The 21,665-nt window shown below is 43.5% G+C and overlaps 2 protein-coding genes across 10 annotated transcripts in view; one reads left to right on the top strand and one right to left on the bottom strand.

Annotated features, from left to right (window-relative positions):
- The window catches only part of SYTL2 (synaptotagmin like 2), a 117,647-nt gene extending 100,515 nt beyond the window's left edge, over positions 1 to 17,132 (bottom strand). For 8 of the 9 annotated variants that reach the window (XR_009545708.1, XR_009545709.1, XR_009545710.1 and 5 more), the window contains exon 1: positions 16,855 to 17,132. The gene's annotated coding sequence lies outside the window, so the exon portion shown is untranslated. The remainder of the gene's footprint in view (positions 1 to 16,854) is intronic. The other variant, XM_007529686.3, reaches the window with a different exon arrangement.
- Positions 1 to 21,665, top strand: part of CCDC83 (coiled-coil domain containing 83) — a 371,061-nt gene that overhangs the window by 269,807 nt on the left and 79,589 nt on the right. The gene's annotated exons all lie outside the window — the stretch shown is intronic.

Raw genomic sequence — 21,665 nt, 5'->3', positions numbered from 1 at the left:
GTGTCTAGGAAATCTTCCATTTCTTCCAGGTTCTCTAGCTTGGTGGCATATAGTTGTTCATAGAAGCCTCGCATGATATGTTGAATTTCTGCAGTGTCTGTTGTGATATCTCCTCTTTCATTTACTATCCGATTTATTTGGGTGTTCTCCCTTTTTTTGTTTTGTGAGTCTGGCTAGAGGTTTGTCGATTTTGTTTACTCTTTCGAAGAACCAACATTTACTTTCGTTGATCTTTTGTATGGTTTTCCTATTCTCAATGTTATTTATTTCTGCCCTAACTTTAGTGATTTCTGTCCTTCTGGTTGCTTTAGGGTTCCTTTATTCTTCTTCTTCTAGGTTTTTAAGATGTACAATCAGGCTGTTTATTTGTGCTTTTTCTTGTTTCCTAATGTGTGCTTGTATAGCTATGAACTTCCCTATTAGGACTGCTTTAGCTGTTTCCCAAATATTTTGATAGCTTGTGTCTTCATGTTCATTGAAGTCTCGAAACATTTTGACTTCTTCCTTAATTTCCTCTTTGACCCAGAAGTTGTTAAGAAGTGTACTGTTGAGCTTCCACATTTTGGGACTGTTACTAATCTTTTGTTGATTGTTAATTTTAGTTTAATTCCACTGTGGTCTGAGAAGATTCTTGGGATGATTTCAATGCTCTTGACTTTGCTGATGCTGTCTTTGTGGCCTAACATATGGTCTATCCTTGAGAACGACCCATGTGGATTTGAGTAAAATGTGTATTCCAGTTTCTTGGGATGAATGACTCTGAAAATGTCCAATAGTTCTAGTTTATCTATCTCTTCATTTAGCTCCCTTATGTCTTTATTGATTTTCTGCCTGGATGATCTGTCAAGTTGAGAGAGTGGGGTGTTGAAGTCCCCTACTATGATTGTGTTGCTGTTAATATATTGCTGTAGCTCTTTCAGTAGAAGTTTGATGTATTTAGATGGCTTTTCATTGGGTGCATAGATGTTAATAATTGTTAAGTACTCTTGATCCTCTGAGCATTAAGTAGTGTCCATTCCTATCTTTCTTAATCTTATCTATTTTAAAGTCTATCGTGTCAGATATGAGAATAGCTGTTCCTGCCCTTTTTTCTGGGCTTGTATGATAGTTTTCCATCCTTTCACTTTAAGTCTGTGTTTGTCTTGTTGAGTTAGGTGGGTTTCCTGTAGAGAGCATATTGTTGGGATGTGTTTTCTGATCCATCTTCCTACTCTGTGTCTTTTAATAGGTGAATTCAGGCCATTGACATTTATTTATATCAAAGATATCAAAGATTGAAGATATTTTAACACCATTCTTGTAGAGTTTGAGTGTTTTGATATATGTCCTATTTGTGGTGGTCTGATTGTTTATAGGAGACCTTTCAGAATTTATTTCAGGGCAGGCTTGGTGATAGTTGATTCCTTGCTTGTCTGAGAAGGTTTTGATGCCTCCATCTAGTCTGAATGACAGTCTAGCAGGATATAGTATTCTTGGTTGAAAGCCTTTCTCATTGAGCATGTGATAGATACCTTGCCATTCTCTTCTGGCCTGTAGTGTTTGTATGGAGAAGTCTGCTGCTAATCTTATGGGTTTTCCTTTGTAGGTGACTCTTTGTTTTTCTCTTGCAGCCTTCAGGATCCTTTCTTTATCCTTATTCCTTTCCATTCTAAGTATGATATGTCTTGGTGTCTTTAAGTCTGGGTTAATTCTGTTTGGGACCCTCTGGGCTTCTTGAATCTTTATGTCTTTGATGTTGTCTAGACTAGAGAAGTTTTCAGCTACGATGGCCTGGAAAATTCTTTCTTCCTCTCCTTCTCTTTCTTCCTCTGGTATGCCAATAATGCGTATATTGTTTCTTTTGAAGTCATCCCATAGGACTCTGTTGTTGTTTTTAGCATCTCTTAATCTCTTTTTGAGATCTCTTACTTCTTTTTTAGTTGTCTCTAATTCATCCTCAATCTTGCTAATTCTGTCTTCAGCCTCATAGATTCTATTCTCTCTTCCCTCTACTGTTTTCTGGAGTTCATCTATTTTGTTGCCTTGCTCTGATACTGTTTTAGCTTGTTCAACTAGTTGCATTCTTAGATCAGCGATTTCAGCTTTCAGCTCTCTAATAACCATGAGATAATTAGTATTTTCTTCCATGGTTTCATTTGTTGTTCCTGTATTTCTGATGACAATTCTTACAAACTTTTTACTCACTCCTGTGATTATTCCCTTAGCTAGTGTTTGGATGTTGACTCATTATTTTGTTCTTCACCTTTGGGGGGCTTTTAGCTGGACTCTTGTCCTGGTTCATTTCTCCAATATTTCTTCTTGTTGGGTTAACCATTCTATATATTATATTATGAGGTCCCTCTCTCAGTACTTTTCAAATTACTGATCACTATTGCCTGGATTGACTTGTTTAAGTTAATTAAAGGGTTCACAGTGGTGGAAGTTAACAGTTGTTTCAATAGTATTTTAATCCCTGAGTTGGAGCTCAGTGGTTTAAAAGACACTTTTTTTTTTCTTCCCTGTAGGCTATGGGAGCCTGAGGGTTTTTAAACTCTAAGTAGGCTTCTTAGCTGACTCCTGACCAAGAGATAAAGCGTGGTGTGGCAGAGATAATCCAGTGGTTATGCAAAGAGACTTTCACAGCCCCTCAGCTATGCCACTGAGGTATATGTCTTCTCCTGAGTTTCCTGGTTAGATCTCTGTCCCCTGGTGTCCCTCCCTGTCGCTGCTCCAGATTCTGAGGGCAGTAGCAATGGAGACTCAGAGTTGCACTTGGTGAGTCTCTGGGGAGTCCTCTCCTCCCTTCAGTTGTCCCCTTGTTGGTGGAGCAGACTGGAGGTGGTGTCTCCACTGGTAAACTGCTGAACTGTTAGCAGTCACTTAATCTCTCCTTAGGCTCCTCTCTCCTCTCTGTCACCAGCCACACGTGTTTGTACTCACCAGTGATTTACTGGGTTCCTGTGGTCATTCTAGTCCTGTCTTGTTTCGGTCCCGGGTGGTCTCCTTTGGTATTCCTTTCAATGTCGTAGTCAAATGTCACCATTTCTGTGCAACTTATCTTAACTGCAATTCCCTGCTTAGTTCCACCATAGTCTTTTCCACAACGTTTCCCTGTTTCTGTGTGCTAGGTGCCGGACTAGCTTCGTGGGCGGGAGACAGACGACCATGGCTGAGTGGTAAGCAGTTCAGTCTTTATTCATGTGGACCGCAGCACAATCTAAGCTCTGTTTTATTTATTTTTATGAGAGAGAGATTGATATGTGTGTAATGGTGCCAGTGATTAAACCTGGAGCCTCAGGCATACAAGTCTACAACTCCACCAAGCCCTGCTACTATTTGGGTTGCCACAAAGGAAGACTTCAGGCAGACTTGTTTTGAAAGAGATAAAATGAGGGCACAGGTGCTAGTGCACCTGGTTGAGCGTAGAGGTTACAATGCATAAGGACCTGGGTTTGAGCCCCCTGTCCCATCTACAAGGGGAAAGCTTTGCAAGTGGTGTAGTGCTGTAGGTGTCTTTCTTCCTCTCTAGCTCTCCTTTCCCTCTCAATTTCTGATGGTCTCTATCCAATAAATAAATAAAAATACTTAAAAAGAAACTTAAATAGACAAAAAATAACAGAACAGGTTGTGCCTTGTTCTCACCCCTGGGTGCCTCCAGCCCCTGAACCCCCATATAGCACATAGCAGTCAGCACCCAGGAAAGGCAGAACAAGCACAAGTACAGAGCAGACTGGGGAGCTGCCCTGGCCAAGGCTCCCTCCTCTCAAATGTCCAGCAAACTCCTCCAGACTGAGCCATTTCTGGAAGGGTGGGCCACTTTGGTCACAGAGCTGACAGTGCTGATTTTGTGCAGTCACACCACTGAACTCAGCCAGCTGTCAGCTCTCACTTCTGTAGCTCCTGGCAAATGCACAACTCCCTTCACTTACCTTTTTCTTTATGACACAGTCATACCACGTTGTGAGGATGAGTAGAAACGATGTCAGTTGAACACTGAGCCACATCAGAGAAATGCAACAAGCAGGGTGCATAGCTTCAGCAGGAAAAAGATCCCAAGGAACTCGGAGATGCATGAAAGTGGATCTTAAGCAAAGCTGCTTCTTTTATTTATTTTATTATTTATTTTTTCAGGATTCTGACAATACTTAGGATGCTATGAGAAATCTAACCAAGTCTTCTCCAACAGCTCTCACCTTGAGTTTACAGCTGGAAATCAAAGAAGCCACTCCCTTTATCTTACATATTCATTCATGTACCCATGTACACATAAGCTTTGTTGGTCAGATTTATTTATTTATGACAGAGAATTCCTCCTATTATCTGGTTTTTCTGCATGAACCTGTGGTCTCATGCATGCATGATACCACTGCTGAGCGACCTCCCTGGACCAATTTCCCTATTCTTTATTTTAGATAAAGAGAAGACACCCCAAAACACACACACACATACAGTCTTAATAATTGGGCTTAGGGGCAAGATGGTGGCACTCCTGGTTAAGCAATCACACTACAGTGAACAAGGATGCAGGCTCAAGCCCCTTATCCCCACCTACAGGAAGAAAGCTTTGCAAGCAGTGAAGTAATGCTACAGATGTTTCTCTCCTCTCTATTTCCCCCCCCTTTCCTCTCAATTCCTCTCTGTCTCTATCCAATAATAAATTATATGATATGATACATGATAATATATAGAATTGGGCTTGCAGCCTTGGAGGGGGGTCATCTCTATAGGCTTCACTCCTCCAGGCTGACTTTTTCACACAGAGACAGACAGGCATTGACAGAGGGAAATAAACCATAGCACTGAAGTCCCCTTAAAAAGATATTGACCACCCCAGGCAATAACTTGGATCCACCTGCATATCAGATTTAAGGCTTAGGGAAAAAAAAAAAACCACCAAAAATTAGTATAGCCACAGGCCCTTTGGAATATAACTACAGTAGGCCTACTAGCTATCTACAAAATGCCCCCTCCCTTCATCTGCACTATTCCAGCCTTTAGGTTCATGATTGGTCAACAATTTATTTGGTTTTGTATGTTAACTTTCTTTTCAGCCACCAGGTTCCAGATGCTAGCAATGATGCCAACCAGACTTCCCTGGAAAGACAATCCCACCAGTGTGTCCTGGAGCTCCGATTCCCCAGAACCCCGCCCCACTAGGGAAAGAAATAGGCTGGGAGTATGGATTGACCTGTCAATGCCCATGTTCAGTGGGGAAAGAATTACAGAATCCAGACCTGCCACCTTCTGCACCCCACAATGACTTTGGATCCCTACTCCCAGAGGGTTACAGAACAGGAAAGCTATCAAGGGAGGGGATGGGATACAGAGTTCTGGTGGTAGGAATTGTGTGGAGTTGTACCCCTCTTACCCTATGGTTTTGTCAGTGTTTCCTTTTTATAAATAAAATAAAATTAAAATAATTTTCATCCATACTCCTAGAGTGGGATAAACAACACGGAAGCTTCCAATGGAAAGGATGGGACAGGGAACTCTGATGGTGGGAACTGTGTAGAATTATACACTGTTATCTTACAATCTTGTTAACCATTATTAAATCACTAATAAAAAAGTTTTTAAAAATAGTGATCAGGGGGCTGGGCAGTGGTGCTTGCTGTTAAATGAGTTTATTACTATCTGCAAGGATCTGGGCTTCAGCCCCCACTCCACCTGCAGGGGGAAGCTTCACAAGTGATGAAGCAGGTCTGTAGATGTCTCTCTCCCTTTCTATATTCCTTTCCCTCTCAATTTCTCTCTGTCCTATCAAATAAAAATAAAATAGAAAGAAAAAAAATGGCTGCCAGGAGCGGTGGATTCATAGCACTGGCAACAAGCCCTAGCATTAATCCTGGGCTCTGGCACTTGGGAAAGAGCAACTACCCTCAGGCCACCAGGACAAATGAGCACATAAATTGTGAGAACACTAGGGATGTAACAACAGCCACTAAAAAAAAAAAAAAAAAGGAGCAAACTAAACACTGAGGTCAGCAGAGATCAGAGATGGAACTTCCTGCTGCCATGAACCAGGAAGATTCAATTGGGAGGCAATTAAGGACCAGTGTCAGGAGCCTTGGTAATGAGCAAGGACCTAGGCTCTAACTCCCCACCTGCAGGGGGAGCCTCATGAGTAGTGAAGTAAATACTGTAGGTGTCTATCTCTCTCCCCCTCTATCTGCCCCTCCCCATTTTTCTCTGTCCTATCAAATAAAGGAGAAAATAAAGGGAGAAAGGCTTTGCTCTATTGGAGACACATTTCAGAAGAGATGACAGATATGAAAAATCAGTAACGGGGCCGGCCAGAGCTCGTGCGGATAGGGTACTGCTTTGTGATGAGCAGGGCCCAGGTTTGAGTCTGGCCTCCACAAGCATTGGAGAAAGCTTCAATGGTGCTGTGATCTTTTTCTCTATTCCTCTCTGTCTCTCTTTGAAAAAATTCAGCCTGGAGTGGTGAAGTCCTGGAGACAAACCAACCAACAAGCAAAAAGAATAAAGGAACCTGGATCAGGTCACTAAAGGTAGTAAATATCAATAAGCAGCTTATCCTTGATGTAGTGAGTGGTGAAAAAGAGAAAGACAGAGATGTAATAACATTTTTAACTATACACTGAACAAATAAAAGTGTGGGGAGGTTCCAACAGCAGGTTTTCTCAGTACATCTCACAAGAGATAAAAAAAAAAACCTGAAGGTAGCAAGAAAGGGTGATATATCTGTCATTTGGGCACTACAGTGAGAAGGAGTGATGGTGCTCGTAGGGAGATACAACCAAACAAATCTTGTTTGCATGGTAATTTGATTTAAAGTTCTTAAGCAGATGTGCTGGTGCCTAAAGCACAGAACCAGCCACACCTGGGAGACAGTGAGACGGCTGTGTGTGTGTGTGTGTGTGTGTGTGTGTGTGTGTGTGTGTGTGTGTGTGTGTGTGTGTGTGTATGTCAGGGTTACATGCTAGTGTAGCAGAAGGCTTTATGGTCACATCTGGAAGCCTGGTAGGGAGGACAGCCAGGAGAGAGGCTGGGCTGGGACCCACTATGCTGCTATACTTGCTATGGGGCTAGGCTGCAGCAATGCAGGTGGCCGGACTCAGAAAGAGCTGTGATGAAGGGAAAAGCACAAAGCAGAAGGCAGACAGTACTATCCATGTTGACTGAAAAGATACAGAGCAGGTCACTAGAAAAAGAGAACTGGAGGACAGAGGGTGGCTCATCAGAGACAGTGCACAGGTTTCCAGGTGCCAGTACCTTGGTTCAAGCCCTGGTTACCACGCAGGAGCACCTGCTTGATGGAGGAGTGTCTTAGGTGGTGGAGTAATGAATCAGTGTCTCTCCCTCTCTCATTCTCTATGAAATAGGGGGAAAATGGTTGCTGGGAGTGGTGTAGTCATGCAGCCTTCAGCACTAAACCTGGTGACAAAAAGGAGGGAGAGAGAGAGAGAGAGAAATAACATGAACCATAACAATCAAATGTCCCCAAAGCTTGGGAAAGAATTTCCAGAAAGGGAGATGCCAACCTCGCCAGATATACCAAGCAGTGGAGACAGACCAGGACAGACAGAGAGGACAGACCTGCTTACTGAGGTGTTCCCAGTGACCTCTGCTAATCAGTGAAGGGGAAGGCAGAAAACTGAGTGTGAGCTAATGGCTCATGTGTCCAGAGAGGTGCCTTGAAGGCTGAATGTAGAGAAGGTGGCATAGAGAGCCAAAGAGATAGCTTACATGGTAGGGCATAGGCTTTGCCACACATAGCTCAGGTTTTAGCCAGCACCATATGGGAGTGATGTAGCACCAGGGGAAGCTCTTGTTCTATGATGCCTCTGCCCACCCCCCCAACACCACACACACACACACACACACACACACACTCATACTCACAAATAATGAAACTGAGGCTCAGGGAAGAGGCACTCACCCAAATTTCAGCCAGTGCAGGACAGAAGACAGGATCTGAATGCAGCCCAGTCTCCTGGATGCAATAACCAGGGTCTTCAAGATCAGCCTACTGTCTCTTCCTCTCTGGCTTCAGCTCCTACCAGCCTTGCCTTAAACATGAACCTGAGTGTCCCCTATGTCTACCCTTCTGAACTTTCTGATCCCTAATTATCCCTGCAGTCTCATCAAGTGTCTCCTCCTCTAGGAAGCCCATGGTGCTTGGTTCCCCCTTCCTACCTCTTGACTGCCTCCCCTGCCTACAGCTGGCTATGACCATCACACTATATGGTAATTACAGACAGCTGTCTGCCCAGTGGATTCTGAGTCTGAGTCACAGAGTAAATACTGGATGTGTTTGTTAAGAGAACTCTGGTCTCAAAATGTGATCTTTTTTCTCCTCACTAGAGCATGCTGCTCCTTTTCTCAACAATTGTCACTGTTTAATAACTGTTTTTAAAAATGTCCCAGCATATTTGGGAATGAAAGGTAACTCATCTTGTAGGACACGTGCCTTACTATGCACACACCCAGGTTAAAGCCTCAGTACCACACAGGAGTGTCATGGTACCTGAGGAAGCTCCCCCCCCCCCATATAGATAGACACTGCAGCCTGGTTACTCCTCTAGCAACCAGGTCCTGTGTCCCCAGGGGCTGTCCCTGAGGATCTTAGCATCTATGTCAGCTTTCCCTCTGGACTGAAAAGAACAGAAAACACTCTGGAAAACAAACACAGGCCTAGAAACCCACAAACACTCCAGTCTGACCCAACTGGCTTTAGGAAAGGAGTCACCCAGGATGACTTGCTCAGAGGTGACTGTTTTATGGACTAGCCCTCCCCCACCTCACTTCCTCACCTCCTACCCTAAATCAGAACTAACCATAGCAGTGTAGGCTGAAGACACAAATAAATACTATGGAACACAGAACATGAATTGGGGGTTGGGGAGGGCTAACAATAGGTTCTGAGAGATGTGAAAAAGAACCTTTGGGGCAGAGGAGACAGCATAATGATTCTGCAAAACTTTCATGCCTGAGGCTCTCAAGTCCCTGGTTCTATCGCCAGCACCATCATAAGCCCTACCTGAGCAGTGCTCTGGTATAACAAACAAAAAAACAACCAAAAACCAAACAAAACAAAGTTATCCCTCTGATATGTGATGCTGGGGCCCAAACTCAAGACCTCATATTTGTGAGTCCAGGCTTTATCCACTGTTGCCACCTGCCAGGGCCACTCAACTTCCATTTTCCATTGATATAAAAGGGGGGCAACACATCTATAAAATCAAGTGAGTGGATAAAGTACAGCAGCAAATGACAAAGCATGGACTATCAGAACACAAAAAAGCTAACAGAGGATGGGTAAGGGAGCCAAATTCATTAAACTGCCACTCTGGGTAAGGCACTGTATTAGGCATGTAACAGATTCCTAATCTGATTCCTTCTTTAAATCTGTGTGTGTGTGTGTGTGTGTGTGTGTGTGTGTGTGTGTGTGTGTGTGAGAGAGAGAGAGAGAGAGAGAGAGAGAGAGAGAGGGAATAAATGCCTTCAGTTAGTTACCAGTGATACTGAAACAGCACTTCGGTGCTGGCTTAACACTTAGTAGTTCAGTGTCACCCCCCCGCCCAGACAATCCTTTCCATACCAAGACTCACTCAGTTATTGCTATCTTCATGTAATTCCATTTCTTAAATTCCATATGGTATGGCTAGCTTCTTTCATATAGAGACAGAGGAAAGAAACCATACACTGAAGCTTCCTTCAATTTCCTTCAATGCAGTGAAGGCCTGGCACCAACCTGGGTGACACACGTGGCATAGCAGCGCACTATCCGAGTGAACGATTTCATTGGTCTAAGTCTGTTTTTAAAGCCCTATCCTGAGTGGTCAAAACACTTGCCTGAGTTATGAATACTCAATTCTATATACAGAGTGGCTACTGGGGTGGAAGGCTCTCTGGCTACAGGCTGAGAGTCACTGTGTGGATGTGTCTTTCTCCTGCTTCACAGACAAAAGAAATATGTCTCCTTCATGGTCGAAAGAGACAAAATACTATATACAGAAGTGTTACTTTTCTAGGGATGTCCTGTGTGAATAGGAATGGGGCAGAGGATTTGTACTACCTCTGATGGCAAATAATCACTGCCAGAATTATTCTCTGTGAATCCAAAGCACAGTTGGATAGCTCAGGTTCAAATTCTTGTTCTTCCTCTCACCAACTTTATTATCTTGGGTGAACTGTTTAATGTATCCATACCTTATTATCCTTATCACACAGTAGAAAAAATATCCCCCAAAGTGACAATATTAGATGACTATGAGGATTAAATAAATTGATGTATACAGTGGCTGGTACTAAGTAACTTCTAGAGAACTGTCAGAGGACAGCACAATTGAAAGGGGGGCAAAAAAAAAAAAGCATTCTGGACCAAGAAAATAACACTGATTTGCCATGTACATGACCCAAGTTCTAGTATGGCCCCCACTTCACTGGAGGAAGCTTCAGTGCTGTGGTCCCTTCTGCTCGATCTCTGCCTCCCTGCCTCTATCATAGGAGGGGGAAACAAGTGGTTGTAGATGGGAATGCAAAGGTCTGGAAAAGCACTCCCTCCCTGAATATATTCCAAAATGACAGACCAGAGACAACCTCAAATCCATTCTAAAAAGAATCAAAGGGCTAGACTCAAATAAAAAAAAAAGAAAGAAAAAGAAAAAACCCACCAAACTTCAGATGACATCCCCCCACTCCCACTCCACCCCCAACTTCTGAAACTCAAACAACTATTCTGAAATCATCAGTGGTAAAGAATCAGCCCTGAAGAATCTCCCATGACACAGTTCTTTCCCCCTTGGAGGCAGTGGCTGGCAGAGGGAACAAGAGCTATAGAAGCACAGATGTGACCACACAACTTGGCTTGGCCTGGGACCCAGCCGATGCCCTTGGTCACACAGCCCTGTGTTTTAAGCCACTGAGTCAGCCAGCAGCAGCAGAGCCTAGGCATCTGTGACCATGAGTAACGTTGGAGCAAAACACATCTGCCTGATCCAAAGATGGGGGGGGGGCTTCAGTTTCATCAAGATTGACAGCAAAATAGGGTATCTGCAGAGGGGGAAAGAGCAGCAGCAGCAGTGTCTATAAACTTTAGAAGTGAGACAATGTCTTTCTCTCTTCCTCTAATAGTTCCAAATACATCTTGTCATACTTAAAGAAAGAAAACTTAAGAATAATAAAGCAAATCTATTGGTAGTAGCTGCAAAATGTCTAGAAAGGGTATCATTGAGAAATACTTGTTTGGGGCTGAGGAGAAGCCTAACAGTTATGCAGAGAATCTTATGTCTGAGGCTCCACATTCCCAAGTTCCATCCCCAGCACCACCATAAACCAGAGTTGAGCAGTCTCTGGTCATTTTGTTTATGCCTTTCTTTCTGAATCTGAAAAAAAGAAAGGAAGGAAGGAAGAAAGAAAGAAAAGAAGAAAAAAAGGAAGGAGAGAGAGGAAGAAGGAAGGAAGGGAGGGAGGAAGAGAGGGAGGGAGGAAGAGAGAAAGGGAGAAAGGGAGGGAGGAAGAAAGAGAGGGAGGAAGGAAGGAAGGAAGGAAAGAAGGAAGGGAGGAAGGAAGAAACAGGAGGAAGGAACTAAGGAAGAAAGAAGGAAAAGCTTTTGTTTTCTCTCTGTCTGTATTATTACAAAAGCTAGTGTACAGGAAGGTACTTTTGTAGGTAGAGCACTCTTCCCACATATGAGAAGCCAATGTGAAGCATGTAAAGGCCTATTGGAATCACTGTTTCAACAAAGACTTTATTTCAGAAGTCATACATTCACTCTATTGTTCTTACCGAGTCACTAACAGTAGTTTACTGAGTTCCCACTGAGTGCTGGGGAATGTGAATGCAGAACTAGACCAGCTGTCCATGTCTTTGAGGAATCAACTCTTCCCTAACTGGCTTCCCCAACTCTAACCCCATCTGCTACTCTTGTTCTCACCTCTTTTCTCCCTCCTTCTCTCCCCTCTCTCCTAGACTTCTGAGCCGTTCTAGAGGGTGCTTCTCCTACATTCTACAAAAGTTCTAGCACTGTGACATATCCCCAGTGGCAACTGGGAAAAAGCTGTGCTTAGTGACTGAAGGTTTAACTATCACAGAACACCAGCTTTCATTGTACTTTTCTCAACCTACCTTCTCCAAAGGTGCCTGAAAGCATTGCTTTCTTCCAACAACCTGAGGGGGTTCTAAATTAAGAATAACAGGTAACAAATGGTGGGGCCATGAGGACCTGGGTTCACACCCCAGTCCCTGCCTGCAAAGATGGAAGCTTCATAAATGCTGAAGCAGAGCTGTGTCTCTCCTCTATGTCTCTCACCTCTCAAAAAGAGGGTTGAGAAGATAGCATAATAGTTATGCAAAAAACCTTTCATGCTGGAGGCACCAAAGGTCTCAGGTTCAGTCCCCAACACCACCGTAAACCTGAACTGAGCAGGTTTCTGGTGGTGGGGGGGGGGAAGAAGCCACTGGAAGTGGTAAAACTGTGCAGGCACGGAGCCCCAGTGACAACCTTGGTGCAAAAGGAGAAAGAAAGAGAAAGAATGGAGCTAAGTGGTAGTGCACATGTTACTTTTCACAAGGACATGAGTTCAATCCCCCAATACCCACCCGTAGTGGAGGAAGCTTCACAAATAGTGAAGCAGTGCTGCAGTTGCCTCTCTTTCTCCCTCTCTACCTCCCCCTACCCTCTCAATTCTCTATCAAATAAAATGGAAAAAAAGTTTTGAAAATTCTAAAAAAGAAAGAGGTAAAGGAATACATAAAGAGGGGGGCAGGCAGGTTAAGCACATATGGCATTAAGCACAAGGACCAACGTAAGGATCTCGGTTCAAGCCCAGCTCCCCATCTGCAGGGGGGTTGCCTCACAAGCAGTGAAGCATGTCTTCAGGTGTCTATCTTTCTCTCCCCCTTTCTATCTTTCCGTCCTCTCTTGATTTCTCTCTGTCCTATCCAACAACGACGACAGCAATAACAGCAACAACGATAAACAACAAGGGCAACAAAAGGGGGAAAACAGCCTCCAGAAGGAGTAGATTCATAGTGCAGGCACCAAGCCCCAGCAATAACTCCTAAGTCCAAGGGCTGAAGCACAGTAGACTATCAATACTTTGACTCTATGTTGAAGCAGTTTTAAAATAACAACATACATACTTGGATGCAATGCAAATGACAAACAAAAACACCTGAGACTGGTTCCTCAGAGCAACTCCAAATGGAAGCAAGCTGAGTGGTGCTATCCTTGATTTGAGAACCAGCAGGCTCAGAGGAGGTAGCTGGCCATGCCAGCACCACTCCAGCAGCAAATTGCAAGGATGGTGCAACCACCTGCAGCTCTCACCTCCTCATTGTACACAGAGTTCCAGAATGTTTTGCCACAGCTTTGGCCCACCAAGAGCACCAAGAAGCTAGTCTCTATTACATATGAGATGGGAAGACATCTGTACTGTATGCACGTAACCCAGTGCACCACCACCCGACCCCCTGACATCTACAGTTCTTTAAACAAGAGCACAGCTTGACAGCCCATGGCTAGTACTTCTCTCTGCTGGGAACTCAGTGACAGAAAGACATGGGGGTGATCTTTGGGCTTCACAAACAGGATTGACCTTTCTGATGTTTTAAATGATTCATGACTTAATCCTCTGCATTCTTTCAAAGAAAATATGAGGTGACACTTAGTTTTGACCATTATTCAATCAGAAATAGTGGCTGTACTCACTCATGGCTGCTTTTTATTTTTTTTTAAAGATGTACTGATTTCTAAAAGATGTTTTTTGTTTTTTATTATTATTATAATAAAATACTGGGGAGGAGTATTTTTGGTTCTCCTCTAGGGAGGAGAACCAAAACACCACTCTTGGCAATGTAATGTCAAGAATCAAATTCTCATCCTCATACTTTTAAGTCCACCATTCTAGCCATGGCACCACCTCCAATGCCACTAAGTTTGTTGATTTTTATGAGAGAGAAAGAGGACATCTCAGTTCTGGCATACACAGGGATAGGAATCAAACCTAGGCCCTCATCTGTGCAAGTCCTGTGCTCTATCGCTATGCATCTCCACAGTCTTTTTTCATCTTCTTATTTTTTAAATAACTCAATATGGATAGTGATAAAATATATGAAAACCTATATCCTCAATTTTGCATTGATTATTTCTGCACACAGATAATCTTATTTCACTATTGTTCAAGTTATTCTGTACATAACCTTTTATACAATGAATCTGTATAGGCTGGGCACTAAGAAAACAAATCATGATGACTTCATTTCTTGAAGAATCTGAACAAGCCAACCTTACAGAGATAGAATGTTGATTCCTGAGGAAGTGGGGAGTGGATGCAATGGCAAGACTGATGACAGGGTACAAACTTCCAGTTCTACACTGGGAAAATTTTGAGGACCTAACACACACAGCATAATGACCATAACTAATAATACTCTCCTGTTTATTTATTTATTTACTTACTTACTTATTTTTACCAGAGCACTACTTTGCTCTGATTTATGGTGGTGTGGGGGATTGAACCTGGGACTTCGGAGCCTCAGGCATAAGAGTCTCTTTGCATAACCATTATATTATCTAACCCCACCTTTAATACTCTTTTAAGAAATTTCTGAGAATAGATGTTAAATGTTTTCAGAAGGAGAAGGAAAAGAAGAAAAGAAGAAAAAGAAGGAGAAAACCTGTCTCCTATCAAAAAATTGACCACCAGCAATGATTGAGTTGTGCAGATATCAATCACCAGCAACAACCCTGGTAGCAAATTAATCAGTTGAAAAGCCAAGATTTTCTTCATCAAAATTATACCTTTCAAAGTCCTTTATTAGTACTGGGAGGTAGTATAATCATTATGCAAAGACTTTCATGCCTAAAGCACCAAAGTCCAGGTTCAATCTGCAGCACTACCATAAACCAGAGCTAAGCAGTGCTCTGGAAAAAAAATAACAAACAAAAAAGTCCTTTGGAAAACAATTGGCAAAACAGAGACAACTAGGGAATCCAGAAGTCCCCAGGACCACAGCTTTCTCTACTCCAGGTGAGGTGCATAACTGCCTTGTCTGGTGTCCTGGGTTTAAGGATGGTGGGTCTGGGGCTAATCCAAGCAACTTACGTTTATACCACAGCAGACCACTGAACAAGGTGCTAATTCATTCATTCCACCCACGTTTACTGGACAGAGTAAGACTAACGTGGTGGTGGTGGGGGGGGAGGACAGAGAGATCATTCTCTAGCCAACGGCTAGTGTCAGATGCAGACAATCAATCTTTATTCCTCGAACCAGCACAGGATCAAGCAGGAAGGTCCCCTGCCCCACCCCATCACCAGCAGCTGGAGAGTGAGGTGGACTACAGCAGGAAGGCCAAGTTTAGGAGCAAAGACTGCTTGCTGCCTGGGAGTCTGAGGCAGTCCTTGATTGCCACAGACCAACCACAACACCTACACTTTCAGTGACATAAACTCCTAACAAGTCTCAACCATGCTTAGCACACAGTGAGAGCTCAGTGTTGGTCTGTTTTGCTGTGCTTACTCCTCTCACCCTGTGAAAGGAGCTCCAGAGCTGTAGGAAGAATACAGATTATAGACTTGGAGACCCTGAATTTGAATCGCAGCCACAGAACTTTATAGTTATGTGGCAAAGGGAAGAGAGGCTCCATCTCTCACTGAGGAAATAGCAACATTTCTGTACCTCATAAATTTTTGTGAAAGTTAAGACTATTCTGGGGCTGGGGAGATAGACTAGTGGTTATGCAAAAAAAAAAAAAAAAGTTCATGCCTGAGGCTCCCACATCCCAAGTTTAATCTCCAGCACCACCATAAATCAGAGTTGAGCAGTCCCCTGGTAAAGCAAACAAAGAATATTTTCTATGCAAAGAGGCCAGGACCAGCAAGACAGCTCACTTGGAAGGGTGCCTGCTTTGCCATGCACACAACGTAGGTCTGAGCCCAGCTCCGACTGCATTGCTAGAAGCTTCAGTACTGTGGAAACTGCTAGAAGCCTTTCGTGCAAGTTCATCAAATTCTGAGCAACTTTCAACCACCATCCTCTGTGTGGCTCCTTTGCTATACACTGGGGGGGTCACACCATTCCTGAAGGGGCCATAAAGCTAGACAGAGTCTTGAACCCCCTGCTTTTCAGTGTCTGAAGTCCCCCTATGTTCCCTGAGCTCCTCCACACTGGGCTGTGGAGGCCAGGACACTGTCTATGATTCAATGTCTGTTCTTATCTGGGCATCTCGGCCCCAGCCTACAGCCGTGGTGGCTGCTAGTCACAGAGCAGCGCTGAGTGGAAGGGAGGACTTCTCATGAAGACAGGAAGTGGAGCCCCTCAAAGTCAAGGGTGTGTGTGGTTTATAATGGGAGGAGCAGGCAAATGGGTGGTGAGAGAGAGATCTGACAGGTCCTAAACACTTGATTTCAAACTTTGAAAAGTGATCAGTCTCCCTCCGGTGATTCTAACTCACCCTTGCAGCCGTCTGGTTAAGAGAATTTCCTGGGCATAATGGTAGTAGCATAAAGGTTGTGCAAAGAGACTTTCAAACCTTAGGCTCTGCAGTACCAGGTTCAATCACCAAGCCACAGCTGAGAAGTGTTCTGATTAAAAGTGAACAATATGAAGTGAATTCCAAACCAATCTGCTTATTTTTCAAGTAGAAAGCATCACTCCCCAAGTACCCTCCAACCCGTCTTGGATAGGTCCTAATGTTCTATCTTGCATTACCTGCGCCTCCTGGAGCTACACCTGCTGCAGCCGGTCCTGCTTGCAGCCACTCCAGGCTCGGTTAATCACCGAAGCCCCAAGAGACGCAATAGGCCCGCAGCTCTCCGGGGACCCTGCCCATCCATGGACAGCGGGAAGGGAGCTTGAGGAGCGCCAAGACCGCTTCTAAATTACACCATCTTTCTAGCTTACCTCCTCCGCTGCCAGCAGAAGCAGGGAACCAGAGAGGGACAGAAAGTTGGCGGGGGTGACAGAGAGTGCACTAGGAGCGGAGTAGGCCACAGACTCGAGCCAGGTGATGAAGTCCGACCACCCCGGACGCCGTGCTTCCTCTCTGTGCAGCCGCTCAGCCGCTCGGCACCCGCGGTGCAACACTGGTCTTCCTAGTCACTGGGAGGTGCGTGCAGCTCCAGAGCCGGCGAGTCCGCGGTGGGGCACGCCTAGAACGCGCCGGCCAATGGCGCTGCGCCCCAGGGCTGCAGGCTGCACTCTCAGAACTCTCGAATCCAACCTTGCCCCACCAGACCCCGCCCACTACTGGACCCCGCCTCCAGCGTAGGCCCCGCCCCAGTTGGGCTCGTGCCGACCACGCCCACAGAACAGACTCCGCCCTTCACTGCGTTTTGGACTGGAGGAGCCAGTCCTAAGTCTGGCCCCGCCCACAGTTAACTCAGGTCCCGCCCTCGTCTTCCACCCTGGGGTCTTCAGGACACAAGTCTCTTCTTCAGGACTCCCAAGAAGAGGAGAGAAACCTGCAGCACTGCTCAACAGATCTTAAAGGTCTCCCCTCTTGCAGATGGGTACCAGGCATTTGAACCTAGTAACATGTGCACTCTACCTGCTGAGCAAACCAATCATGCCCGAAAGACAAAATTCCTGTAACCCTCCAGAATTGAAATGAAATGGAGTGTTATTTGTGTGATTGCGGACAGGACAGCTCATCACTGAACTATCCCCCTGAAATGGTGGAATGCCAGAAGGCTGAGGCTTTTGAATGGGAATCCGGAATTTAGCCTCTACCCACTCCTACTGTGACTGTAGAATTACAAATGCCTAGCCTAGTTGTTTAATCAGCTAGCTGGTAGGCAAATATTTATTTGTGGGATGGGCTAGGTGTGGTTGTTCCGGGCTTGAAATATCCTTCCCTCCATGTCAGACCCAAAAAATTCTTAAGGATCAAATCCTGGAACAGATATCACCAGATTCTGCCCCCTTGGGTCAAGAGTGTCTTTCAACCTCCTTCAATAACTTCAACCACCATGATCTATTCCTCAAAGCCTTTTATTGGTATTGGTTTCATCCTACCTTTGTAGAAGACTGCCACAGGACATGCCATTGTTACTAGTTTTAAAGTTCACCCAAATCTGAAAGCCTTTATTCTCTTTGTAGTTCTTTTCAGCCCCTCCATCCCTCCTCAAACTCTATCTCCATATCAATGACTTTTATGCCACAGTTGTTCTATCAATGCTTTCTTTTTGCTTGATTTTAATATTTAAAAGTTTTTATTATTTTTATTTATTGATAGAGACAGTCAGAATTTGAAAGTAAGGGGGAGGGAGAGAGGGAGAGACACCTACAACACTTTATTTTATTATTTTTAACCAGAGCACTGCTCAACTCTAGTTTTTGGTGGTACTGAGGAATTGAACCTGGAACTTTGTAGCCTCAGGCATAAAAGTCTTCTTGCATCGCTATTGTGCTAGTCATCTCCACCTTCAATCAGTGTGTGTTAAATATTATTGGTAGGCAGGCCACTCAGAATAAATGTGTTAGAGGGTTTACACAGTGGTGTACTTGGAAAAGAAAAAGGGCAGAAGGGATAGCGTAATAGTTTTGCAAAAGATGTCTATGCTTGCAGTTCTGAGGTCCCAAGTTCAGTCCTCAGCACCACCAGAATCCATAAAGCCAGAGTTGAGCAGCACTTTGGGATAGGGACTAAGCAGGTGAACAGAGAAGTAAGAATGTGGCAGGGAAGTGACTCGGCAGGTAAAATGAGTGCTTGAAGTCCTGGGTTCGATATGGTAAAGCAGTATTATGTGCTTGCCACTCCCTTTCTTTTCATGAAACAATAAGAAAAGGACCTCTTATTTGAAGATGTGATTTTTTCTTAAGCTGTGTGGATTTATAACTCATTACCCACCAAAAATTATAGCTATTATTGACATGATGGCCAATTATGCCCAGCAATGTATTGTGGTTAGATGATTTACAATAGTAGATATCAAATGTACTACATTTAGAACCCAGCATAGTCATGGTACTACGTCACCAAGGCAATAATTGGTTCTGAAATAATTCACAAACACTAAGTGGCTCTAACTTTTGCAAATACAAGACACTGGCCTTGAATCAAGTGGTGGTAGCAATCTCACCATAGTCTTTAATAAAGCCTTCCTTTTTTACTAGACAGTGTATTTTTCAAAGCTCTTTATCTTTGACAGGCTTATTTAGTCTTTGTGCACCAACCCTATGATGTAGGAAGGGCATCTGTAAAATTAGAGAATGTGGGGGTCGGGCGGTGGCGCAGTGGGTTAAGCGCACGTGGCACAAAGCGCAAGGACTGGCATAAGGACCCCACAGGCGGTGAAGCAGGTCTGCAGGTGTCTGTCTTTCTCTCCCCTCTCCGTCTTCCCCTCCTTTCTCCATTTCTCTCTGTCCTATCCAACAACGAACAACATCAACAATCGTGATGATAATAACCACAACGAGGCTGCAACAACAAGGGCAACAATGGGGGGAAAATGGCCTCCAGGAGTGGTGGATTCATGGTGCAGGCACCGAGCCCAGCAATGACCCTGGAGGAAAAAAGAAAAAGAAAAAGAAAAAAAAATTAGAGAATGAGACTCTGTGCTGGGGAGATAGCATAATGGTTATGCAAAAGACTTTCATGCCTGCGGCTCCAAAGTAACAGGTTCAATCCTTCCACACCACCATAAACCTGAGCTGAGCAGTGCTCTGACAAAAACAAAAACAAAAAATAATAATAAGATAAAATAAAGAAAAATGAAAATGAGTCTATGCATTTTACAAATGAAGATGGGAGAGACTTAAGAAGATTAAGACCTTAAACCCAGGTCAAAGTACAAACTAGTGACAAAGTTAAGATTCAAACACGCATATCAGAGACATTTATTTCTGAGATTCACGAAGACTATGGCATCATCATTTATTACCTTTAAGAGCAGTAACCTTATACATCTGTGGCCCAATCTGTATTTGTGTATATGGGTTTTGCAAAAGTAAAATAAATAAATAAATAAATAGCCTTTTAGTCATCATCTCCATTAAATATGTGTAGTTATGATTTTCACTTCAGAACCTTTCATCTGGGCTTACCTGGTTCCACACACACATTACCATGTGCAAGAGCCTGGGTTCAAACCCCTCCCTCCACTCCCCACCTGCAGGGGAGGCATGTGATGAGCAGTGAAGGAAATCTGCAGGTGTTTTTTCCTCTCCCTCCTTATTTCCCCCTTTCCTCCCAATTGCTCTGTGTCCTATAAAATAAAATAGAAAGGAGAGAGAGAGAGAGAGAGAGAGAGGAAGAAAAGAAAAAATGGCCACAAGGATTGGGAGATTGATAGTACCAGCATTAAACTTCAGTGATAACTCTGGTGGCAATAAAGATTAACAAAACAAAACAACTTTTATCTATGCATGTCAACGTGCTTCCCAACATTGATTATTCTTTTTTAAAGCATCTAGGTTCGCTTTTTGTTTCAGAATAGACTTTGTTAGTTTAGTGTTTAAAGCTAAAACAGTGACTTGAGAACTAGTTCAACTGGTGGAGCGTAGGACTTGGATGTCTGAGACTCTTGGTTTAATCCCCCAGAGGCACATGTACTCTGATCTCAGTCTCTCTCTTCCTTTCTCTCCTGTCTCTCCCTCTCATATGAATGTAATACAATACGTGTTTTAAAAGAAGAAAAAAACAAATATTACTTCAAAAAATATAAACCCTCCATTGATACAGAGACAGAAAGCAGAGTAGCAGTTTTCACCAACTGGTAAGAGGGAGGAGATATTGACTACAGAATGCCAGTTTTTAGAATGTTAAAAATTATCTAGAGAGAGAGAATGGTGATGATTGCAGAGAAGTATGAATATACTTAATACCACAAAACTGAACATTTAAAATAGTCAAATATGGGAACCATTATCAATTTTCTATATATTTTATTTATTTTAATGAGAGAGGAGAGAGAGGGAAAGAGAGAGAGAAAGAGAGAGAGAGAGAGAGAGAGAAGAACTGTGCTCAACCTGAGACCTCAGACATGAAAATCTGGTGCACAAGTGATCAGGCTATCTCTATCTCACTGGTCCTGGATAAAGGTAGTTTGTTGTTTCTCCCCTGTTTTGTTGAAGTTCACCTAACTCAAGAACCCCTCTACGTGCTGCAGAAGGGAAGATAGTGATCTGTAGAAAGCTCTACTTATCTTTTAAAAATATCCAACAAAGATTTGAGGCTTGTGTGATAAGGAGAGATTCTTGTAGACTTTTAGAACTACTTTTTAAAATTATTTATTTATTTATAAATTTTTTAAACTATTTTTTATTGGGGAATTAATGTTTTACATTCAACAGTAAGTACAATAGTTTGTACATGCATAACATTTCCCAGATTCTCATATAACAATACAACCCCCACTAGGTCCTCTGAATCCTTCTTGGACCTGTATTCTCCCCACCCACCTTCCCCAGAATCTTTTACTTTGGTGAGATATGCCATAGAACTACTTTTAATGGAGTGCTTCCTGCCTGCCAAGTACTGGCTCAGTGTTCTTTCTAATTTTTGTGTATTACCATCTCAGCAACTCCAAGTGGAAACAGATGGGAAATTGATGGGAAGGATAAGTTACTCACCCAATTCTATGCAGGCAAACTGCTTCTTAGAATGTTACAGAAACAAGTTGTATTACCTAGGAAACAATTTCTGGAGTCTCATATCTCCCTGGATATGAGACTTCCTACGCTGTTGGGCCAATGCAGGGCAGTTGACTCAA

Source organism: Erinaceus europaeus, chromosome 17 (genome assembly GCF_950295315.1).
Source record: "Erinaceus europaeus chromosome 17, mEriEur2.1, whole genome shotgun sequence".
NCBI lineage: Eukaryota > Metazoa > Chordata > Mammalia > Eulipotyphla > Erinaceidae > Erinaceus > Erinaceus europaeus.
Note: the sequence above shows the minus strand (reverse complement) of the source record. Positions and strands in the feature narration are given on the sequence as shown.